The sequence below is a fragment of the Artemia franciscana genome, chromosome 17 (assembly GCF_032884065.1).
Source record: "Artemia franciscana chromosome 17, ASM3288406v1, whole genome shotgun sequence".
NCBI classification, from domain to species: Eukaryota; Metazoa; Arthropoda; class Branchiopoda; order Anostraca; family Artemiidae; genus Artemia; species Artemia franciscana.
Window position 1 is genome coordinate 8,098,800 of NC_088879.1, and position 10,343 is coordinate 8,109,142.

The following is a 10,343-nucleotide window of genomic DNA, read 5'->3' on the forward strand; positions in this document are numbered from 1 at the left end:
TGAGAATTTGCTAAACCACAATAAAGTGGCTTTTCATGGTTGAGAAGCATATGAAAAAATAGAATGTTTAGTATGTGAACTAAGATTAAAATATTGGAAGCATGGCAATGCCAGTGGTCAGGGATAAATAAAAAATGTAGGCATTTTGAGGGACTGAGGAAGATATTCTAAATGTTTTTCAGAGGTTGTCTAAATGTAGTCTTAGGTACTTGTATGGCTGACTACATATCAGACAATAACTTGTACATAAACAGTAGTTTGATTCCAAAATCTATGGCTGTAATGAAAGAAACTTAAATATGTCAAGGCCACGATTTATGGATGAAGGGATATAAATTGCCAAAAAGGTTTCTCATGAGGAGTCATAAGCATCAGCATCAAAACCCATCCACAGAAGTTTTGGAAATATGCCTCAGTTCAAAAGCCCAGTAGACATTCAGTAACAGAACTCTCAGTCAATAAGAATGTTACAATCCATCCTGAAGATATAGATGAAACCCTGAACAAGCAATTTAAGTCAGTTTTTGCACCTCCAGACAAAAATCTCTTGCCAGAAATACTAGAGTACAATATTGAGAAGCATATACATATTATGACTATCAAACCTCTGGATATAGAACAGCAGCTCAAAAAATTGAATCCAAATAAATCTGTTGGCCCTGATCGAGCTCATCCTTGGATATTGAAAGAAGCCCACTTGGAGTTTGCCCCTCCCTCAGCAAACCTGTTTCAAAAAACCTCTGCATACTATAGAAATTCCTCAAGATTGGCAAAATGCAAATAGTACACCTATCCACAAGGGTGGAAGTAGGAACAATGTCATGCATTAGCATCACCTCAACAATTACTAAAATTCTTAAAGAAACTGTGAATACCACAATTATGAAATATTTTATCGACAACAAACTGCTCACAGATAGTCAACATGGCATCAGTTCAGGGCACTAAGTTGAGACAAATCTTATTGATGTTTGATGACTGTATCACTGAGTTTCTACATCATAATACTCTGGTTAACATGATTTTTCTAGATTTTGCCAAAACATTACATAAAGTTTGCTATTACTAGCAGAAAATGAAACTAATAGCTATCAGCATCTATATGGAGGTTGTCGAATGGGCAATTCAGCTTCTTACAGGAAGAAAGCAGAGAATCCAATGATGTTAAATATTTCTATTAATGACACTTCAGAAGCTGTAAGAAATAAGATGAGTCAAGGCTTATTAGTTCTGCAGAAGCTGTAAGAAATAAGATGAGTCAAGGCCTATTAGTTCTACATCAGACATGTATTTGCTTTCACTTTGGGCCTACAAGGCAGCTGGAATTTAAAATTCTAAAGTGCAAGTAAGCACACTTTGGGAGAAAGAACATAAGGTGTCAGTGCCTTATGATTGGAGAGGACAGCTTGAGTGACTCTTCAGCAGCTGCAAGAGATCTGGGAATTGTTGTTGACAAGGAATTAAAATTTAACCAATGTGTACAAATGGCAGAAATTAAATGATCCTAGACCTTTTGGCATAATCAAGCATGCATCATGCAGAAGATCATCCAAATTATGGCCAAACTGTGCAAGGATCTTGTGCAGCCATTGCTATAATCTGAAATGTGTATGTGGGCATTGCCACAGTGGCAATGGCCACATTTATGTGGGCATTTACCAATGTGCCATATTTACATTTACCAATTTACCATGTTTACATTTACCAATGTAAAATATGCCAATGTGTGTGTGGACATTGCTGGTGCAAATGGGCATTGCCGCATTTCATTGAAATGTGGTAATGCCCCATCAGTCCAAATCTTTCCAAAGACAAGTTACAAAAGCTTGGATGCAATAATCTCAACTTAATAAGCTACAGCTTCAATTACTTGTGTACAGACATCTAAGAGGCAATGTCATAATGACTTATCAGCTTTTGAATGCTAACTTCTCCTGTCAATAGCCTTTCAATTCGATGAATCCTCCAGGGCAAGCAGGCATAGGAAGAAATTGTCACACAGGAAGTTGGTAGAAGCAATTATTATATTCATAAAGAACATAAAAAAGGCATCAATTGGTAATAGCCTGCCTATTGAAATTTTGACAAAACAATGTTTTACCTTAATTTTCAGTTATGATTTCTTTTTCTCTGGTCTTAGTTCTGAAAATGCTTAATTCAGAAATTCCTGTTGTTTCAGTGGAATTTTAAGCCATTTCAATGTTGTTGTTTTTTCAAAATTTAGGAAATGTATTTGCTTATCTTTAAACTTTATAAATTGGGATTGAGCCCAATTATATGATATGTGTTTATAAATATGAATGCAGTCTGCAAGGACAGTAGCCTATCAAATTGAGTAGACCTAATAATCTAACCCAATTGGTTGAACATTGGCTAAGGTTTGTTGCTAGTTTTATTATCAGGGGTACTGATTTAGCATTCATTTGCGAAGGATCTAATGCGTCAACTCGTTTGACCAGTTTTGAGTGAAGTAACCATGAGCAATAGCATAGCCAAGCAAGTGGGGCTTATGTCCGTTTAATGTTATTTAACCTTGGCAGCTATTAATGTGTCATTACAGTAAAGGATAATGTCAGTCACTCAGATTACTCTGGAGAAAGCCCTTAAGGACTTGTCTTCGAAACTTGAAGCTTAGCTTGTGGCCATTGCTGCATTGCAATCAGAAATTAAAGGTCAGTTATCTGCACAATTCTCCGAAATGAAGTCTGAAATTCAGTTGCTGAATTCGAAGCTCTCAGAAAAGGACAAACTAATCTCCGAACTGAACTCGAGGATTGAACAACAGGAGCAACAATTACTAGAACTAGAAGTTAAAGACCATAAACTCAATCTTGTTGTGCATGGTTTAAGAAAGAAAAAAAGGCAAAACCCTTGAGCAAAACCTTCAGGATTTACTCAGAAGTTCTCTAGAGATTAAAGACAATATTCAGAGTCAAGCAAAAACAAAGCAATGTTTCTGTTCGTGGGAATACCAAGAAACCTAGTTTACCGCCTGTTGTCTTTTCTTGCAACAAGGATTTGGACATTCTTACTATCATGAAATCAGTGGGTAAACCAAAAGGTTCAGCACTGCGTATTTGCACTGATTTGCCACCCACCCCAAATGCAATTAGGGCCCAGCTGCTTGCCAAAGCTAAGGCTTTAAAGGACTCAAAAAAAATACACGTATGTACAACTAAGGCAAATTGGCACTGTTCTTAAGTTGGAGTATTGCAGTGCATCAAATGAGTAGTGGTCAGACATTGATGACAGTGACTAATCTAATTATCATTGTGTGGGCTGCCAAAGATGTTTTTTCTGCTTTTAAATTACCCAACGTTTAACTATGTTTCTCACGAGGTTTATTTTCTTTTTTTGTTTTACTTTCGTATTTTGGTTTATTTTTAAAAACATCAGTTCAAAAATCATATGTGCTTTTTAGTTATTATCAGTACTCAGTAGACTTGAGATACAATATTCCAGGTTTTGTAGTTCAGCTGCCCAGGGCAGGATTCCATAATGGTAAGTTTATATGATTGACAATCATTTGGATGTGCTGGGGAGTGAAAGATTGATGTCTTTTGAGACAAGGCCACTTAATCTTGCTTCTGTTTGCAAATCTTTCTGTATTTTTGATAATGAAAATGATAATTCAGTTGTAAACAATTCTCCATCAGCTTGTTATTCATGTTTGCATGATGTTGCTACTCATGAACACCAAAGGTCTTCTGAGTAGTATAAACGAAATAATTACTTCACTCCCTTCAAAATCTGCTAGTATTCTTGGTGTTTGTGAATCTTTTTTGAATGAAATAACTGTACCAAATGTTGAAGTTCCTGGTTATGCTTTTACAGCAAAAAATTGGTCGACTAAGAGTAAGGGAGGTTTGGGACTTTTTATTAAAGAGGAAATTTCATCTCGCCAGCTTTCTGATATAGAGCAACTTAGCACAGAAATGCTTTGTGAAATTATTGAAATTGAATTTAATTTAGGGCTACAAACTGTACAAGCATGTGTTGTATATAGGCCACCTTTGTCATCTGTTAATGATTTTCTAGTAATTTTTGAAAAGTTATTAGAGTCATTGGCTGGTTGTGAGGTGATGCTAATGGGTGATTATAATATTGACCTAATAGAATATGAAAATGATACACCTACATCTAACTTCCTTTCCCTTTTATTTTCAAGGTTTCTTTCCCATGTGTGTAATATTCCCAGTTGTGTGACTGCTTCTTCAGCAAAATTAATTGATAACATTTTTCTTACAAGATCAGTTACATCACTGAAAGTGGTATTGACTGATTTTTCTGACCATTTTTTAATTTTAGCTGATGTAAATTATGCGGTATGGTCAGTTAAGTTTATTGAAACTACACAACATAAAATTAGTAAATTGAATTTAGCTAAACTTAATGCTATTCTATCTTCTAATGATTGGTCTAATCTTCTAAATTGCAATAATGTGGATGTTGTTACAGAATCTTTTTTAGAAAAATTCCGCCTGGCTCTTGATGATAGTTGCCCTGAGGTTAAAATTTGTAGAAATAAATATAATACCCCAAAGCAACCGTGGATAACACCAGGTCTACTCAAATCAATATGGGTAAAAAATGAGTTGTTTAAGTTATTTTTGATGGACCCATCTGAATCAAATAAAATCCAATTTAAGGAGTATAAGAATTGTCTAACTAAAATAATTTGCAGAGCCAAGAAAAGATATTATTTTGAGGCATTTTGGGATGCTTCAAATTCACCTAAGACGACTTGACAACTAATTAATTCTTGTCTTGGTCAAAACCTGCCTTCTATAGAGTCCTATATAGATACATAATTTAGCTGGACAAATTATAAAAGATGATGTTCATGTGGCAGATTGCCTTAATGATCACTTTGCTTCAATTGGAGAGGTTGTGACTGAAAAATTGCAGAAAGAAAATTTTTATAGTAATAATAGATTTATAAAGTATTTAATGAGTTCATCAGATATATCAATATTTTTGACTCCTGTAACAGAAGGTGAACTGTTGAATATATGTCTATTAATGAAGAAGAGTGATTCTCAAGGACTTGACAGATCTTTGACTAATATTGTCAAGTCTATTATGCCTAGTATTAGTAGAATTATGGTTCATTTGATTAACCTTGCATTTTCAACACGAATGTTCCCAAGTTTTTTAAAAGTGCTAAGATAATTCCATTGCATAAAGGGGGGATTCAGCGAGCCTATCTAATTACAGGCCAATATCCATATTATCTGGTTTTTCTAAAGCAATTGAAAGGTGTTTTTAAAATAGAGTGTATAAGTTCTTGGAATTGTGGCAATTTTTCAGTTAAGTTTCAGTTTGGGTTTTGGAAGGAACATTCTACCCAGCATGCAGTTCTTGCCATGCTGCAGTATATTCATGAATGTTTAGATAAAGGGCTTCTTCCTGAAACGCTGTTCTTGGATTTAGAAAAAGCTTTCAACACAATTTGTCATAAAATATTGCTGTATAAGTTAGATAATTGTGGTATTAGAGGCCCAACCCTGAATTTTGTGAAATCATATTTACACGGTTGGTATTAGGTAACTCAAGTTAATGATTCCTTGTCTATGCCTTGTCATCAGTCAGAAAAGGTTGGCGTTCCACAGGGTCCATATTTGGTCCCTTGCTATTCCTGATTTATATTAATGATTTTTGCAACTCTTCTAACGGGGGGAGTCTCAACATTTTGTTTGCTGATGATACAGGTTCAACTGTTGCTGGCAAGTCCACTGATGATTTGAAGCAAAAGATTAAGGGAGTTTTAACAGCATTGGTTCAGTGGTTACAGGCTAATCAATTGTCACTAAACATAGCTAAAACAAAATTCATGGTTTACAGCTACATTTATAGCCTATTGGATTTGATAAGGTGAGTGTTGAAGGCCTAAATATAAGCATCCAAAGAGTAAGTTCAATCTGGTACCTGTGGAGATTGATTATAATCTTTTGTTTAAAGGTCATCTACAAATTAAAGCAGCACAAGGAGTTGGAATCATGCATAGGTTGCAACATTTTTTCCCTTATGAAATATTAAGATTGTTATATTTTTCTTTAGTTCATTCCCATTTATCATATTGTCCTATTGTTTATCTGGCAACATTTAAAACCCATCTTAAACTGTTACAAATTGTGCAAAACCAGGCTCTAAGGATTTTACATAAGTATCTACTCTCACCTTCATCATACCCTGGTAAGACCACAACAGAAACTCTTTATTTGTTAATGCATATTCTTCTTATTTCTTGTCTATGTAATTTTTCTTCAGTGCTTTTTAAAATTAAGTATGACCATCAAATGCTCCCAGTTTATTTTCAGTCCATTTTATTTTATTTCAGTCCATATGCTTGGGAGAAAGGGTGAACTTCATTGTTATGAGACTTGGCATAAAGACCAGCATATTTCTTCTCAATTTATAACAGAGCAATTGAGATTTTCACCAAGGAACATGGTAACAAGTGCATGGAGAAAATTTCATACTGTTTATGATGATACTAAATCATTTAATATAATAAGACATGAACTTGTAAATTTTTTCCTAGAAACTTTTCACCATTAATCTTTTTTTTCTCTATGGATTTTATTTATTTTTTTTTATTCATTGTCTCTGATTGCTCATGATGTTATTCTCTGTGCACCTTTGGTTGATTGTTTTGTTATTGTGATTTTTATTTTATTTTTCTGCTCTGTGTGGTGGGTAGTGGACTTGGGTATTGGATCTTCAACTAATATTGTTTATGTTATAAATATTGATGGGGTCACCACAATCACAAGCTCTGTCTCTCTGTGGTGACCCAGTGTATTTTATTTGTTATGCTTATTATATTAATAAATTGAATTGAGCAAAGTTGTGAAGCTGAAAACAATTTTGTTAGACTTAATTTAAGCAGAATATTTATTTTTCAAGGTTCTTGCACCCTCTGGAGAGAGAAGGAGTGGAGGTAAGTAGGCCTAATTAAAAATACCTTCCTATAATATAGCCTACTTAGCCTGTAGACCCATCCCTAAAAGTTTTATTTTCTTAACTTAAACCCTTTCCCAGATAGCCAAAAGCAGCTAAAGTAGAATTTGGTAAAATTCTAGTTTCATGACTTCTTGCTATCTTAGAAAGGGGTTAGGTTAGGAAAATTAAACTTTTTAGGATGGTTCTACAGGCTAAAGTATATCCTGGGAAGGTATTTTAAAGTACCCATCTCTACTCTTTCTCCTTCTAGAGGGCCCTGAAATTTGCCCATTGAAATTTTGACAAAACAACAGTTTACCTTAATTTTCAGTTACTAGTTCCTTTTCTTTGCCTTTAGTTCTGAAAAATGCAAATCTTGTTATTTGAATAGAATTCTGAGCCAGATAAATGTTTTTTTTAATTTAAGAAATGTATTTGCATAGCCTATCTTTAAAACCTTCTAAATTGGGATTGAGCAAAGTTCACTTCATCAATTAGGCTACTTCATTCAAGCAGAAGATCAATTTTGCAAGGATTCACTTTTATAACACACATATTTTTAAAGATCATCAATGATCAGGACCCTCTAGAGGGAGAGGGTGTAGAGGTAGGAACTTTAAAATAAATTTCCCGTGAGATATCCTACTTTAGCCTGTAGACCCATCCCTTAAAGTTTCATTTTCCTAACTTAACCTCTTTCTGAGATAGCAAGAAGTCACTAAACTAGATTTATACTGTAGAATTCTACAGAAGTTTCGTTTTTCTTAGCCTAACCCCTTCCCAACATATTCAAAAGTAGCCTAGCTAAAGTAGAATTTTACCAAAGTTTCATTTTCCTAGGCTAATCCTTTTTAATATAGCCAAAAGTAGCTAAAATAGGATTTTACCCATATATGGGTTGTTAATATTTTATTGTTTATGTGATTTCTGGCCTAATCTAACCTAGCCTTTAAAGAACCTGAACTGCTTCCTGAAAGTAGGCTATACACTTAGCTCAAAACTTTTAGGGATTAAAAAGGCCCCAAAACAGTGATTTTTGCTAGCCTTTGCTATTAATAGAGATACAATAAGTTTATAACAAACCTTTAACTTATTCAAAATGGCAGGAAGACCAATATGTATCCTAAATGGCCTGTATTTTGAATGAATCAAATTGCGAATTTAGATCGGAAAAGACGAAAATGCCATCTAGGATATGATGGAAATTACCTCAGACGATACGCCAGACTAAACCACAGAGCAAATCCTCAGTTCGGCCCTTGTTTTAGGTAGAATTTTGGGAAAAGCATAAAATGGTATGAAATAGAGCTCGGAATTAGTTTAAAATTGTAAATAATATTTGGTTCTCATTACAACGATGATTACTAAAAGATATATATCATTTTTAGACAAAAGCTTAATCTTTCTTTTCAAATTTGACAGCACAACAAATCATGCTTCTTTGTAGAGATTAATATTAACTTTAAAGGTGTTCAACTATTTGTGGGGAAAACATTTGCTTTTATGAGACAAAATCTTAATTTTTGGTTACTAACGTAGTAAAATCCAAAAAAATGAGGAAGATTGTAATATTGTTCTGGTGAAAATTAACACTGAAAAAGTATCTGTTCTCAAATGAATTGTTATTTCTTGAAAGAATCTGAACCGTCTATGGTGCAGCGTTAAAATCCGCTGTGTACTATAGCTCCAGCAAAAAAAAATTTCAAGTGTTTTTTTTTTTACCAGGAGACCCGAGCTTTTGATTGAATTCAAGCTGAATCTTAACCGAATAATCAATCACAGGGAAATTGCAACAAAAGGTACCTGAATGCAACTGCTACTACTATTATTATCTCGTTGTAGCCCCATGCCACCTAAGACCGACACAGCTGCAAAGATATCCGCTAGACGTAATTTTGTTAAAAGCTTCCCTCTTTACACCATCCCAATTTCAATTTGTATTGTTTGTATTATCTCTCCTGATTTTCTAACGAAAATCAGGTCATCCCCCAAAGTGGTAAGAAAAGGTAATACAAACAATACAAGTTGAAATTGGAAGGGTGTAAAGAGGGAAGCTTTTAACAAAATTACGTCTAGCAGATATAAAATTATTTAACTGGATATTTCGAACACATATACAATGTTCATCATCAGCAGTAAAACTCTGATGATTTACTGCTGATGATGAACAGATTATGAAGCTGATTATGAGCTTTTTATGCGATGATGAACAGATTATGAAACAGATATAATGAAGCTGATTATGAGCTGATGATGATGATGAGCAGAGTTTTACTGCTGATGATGAACACTGTATATGTGTTCAAAATATCCAGTTAAATAATTTTATATCTGTTCACTGTCAATTAAAAGGTTTCATCCCTATTTTGAACTGTTTTACTTAAATGAGAAAATACTAAGCAAATTAGATTAGGGCTGTGCCTTATATGCATGGTTTGTTAATGCCCCCCCCCCACCAATTTTGCATAGAAGATGTAGCAAAAAAATAACTTTTGATGGAACTCATTTGGTTGGAAATTGAATTTTCTAAGGGCCTTTTAACGATTCAAAAATGGCTATTAGGATAACGCTTCCGTTTTTCTGCCCTTTTTTCTTTCCCAGGCCCCCCCCTCAATTCCAAAAGACACCTGATCAAAAAACACAAACACAAGTGAGAGGGGGGAAATGTCACAAGTACCTTCTTCAGTAGGTCCTAGAGAGCCACCTTGGGATGTAGAGACTACTAGTACCACTACTACTAAAAACTCACTCCAGCACAAGCCGCCTGAGGTCAATATGGCTACATACACATCTCCTCCGTCCAAACTTATTGAAAACTTCCCTTATTACACCATCTCAAGAAGTCCTGATTTCATTTAAATCATTCCTTGTGAGCTCTTCCCATCCCTTTGGATGGGTCTTATATTCCTTAAACTTTCTCAATCGTGAAAAATCCTTGGCTAATCCACTTTATCATCTTCACTTTATCCACCATCTTTACTAATAAATACGACCCAGCTAAGTGAAGCTATCTTATTGATTGGTCTTCAAGTTTAACCCTCTTCCCCTTCATTCCCTCTTAGTCTAAGTATCTCGCTTTTCTAAATATTAATTTTCAAACCTATTCTTGCACCATGAGCAACCAAAACAACTTAAAGTTCGTTCGTTCATTTGTACTATGTTCTTGAACATAGTACTAATTACATTAATGAATATAGGAGCTATGCAATGGAAGGCGTATGGATGTGCTTCCCACTTTCAAAACTGTGTGCTCCAGTTGGCACACGCCAAGCTTATTGAGAGAAATTCCCTACATTTTATGGAGAGTGAACCATGATGGTGAAACAAGTGGTGATCCAAAATTACACGACGTAGCAGAGATTGGTAGGTCTCTTGATTAGTGTTTTCTTAGGAATACA

General features: G+C 34.6%; 1 protein-coding gene across 2 annotated transcripts in view; it reads right to left on the bottom strand.

Moving 5' to 3' along the window:
* Positions 1 to 8,140, bottom strand: part of LOC136037779 (ubiquitin carboxyl-terminal hydrolase MINDY-1-like) — a 57,646-nt gene extending 49,506 nt beyond the window's left edge. For both annotated transcript variants that reach the window (XM_065720607.1, XM_065720608.1), the window contains exon 1: positions 8,029 to 8,140. The gene's annotated coding sequence lies outside the window, so the exon portion shown is untranslated. The remainder of the gene's footprint in view (positions 1 to 8,028) is intronic.
* Between the last annotated feature and the right edge of the window lie 2,203 nt (positions 8,141 to 10,343).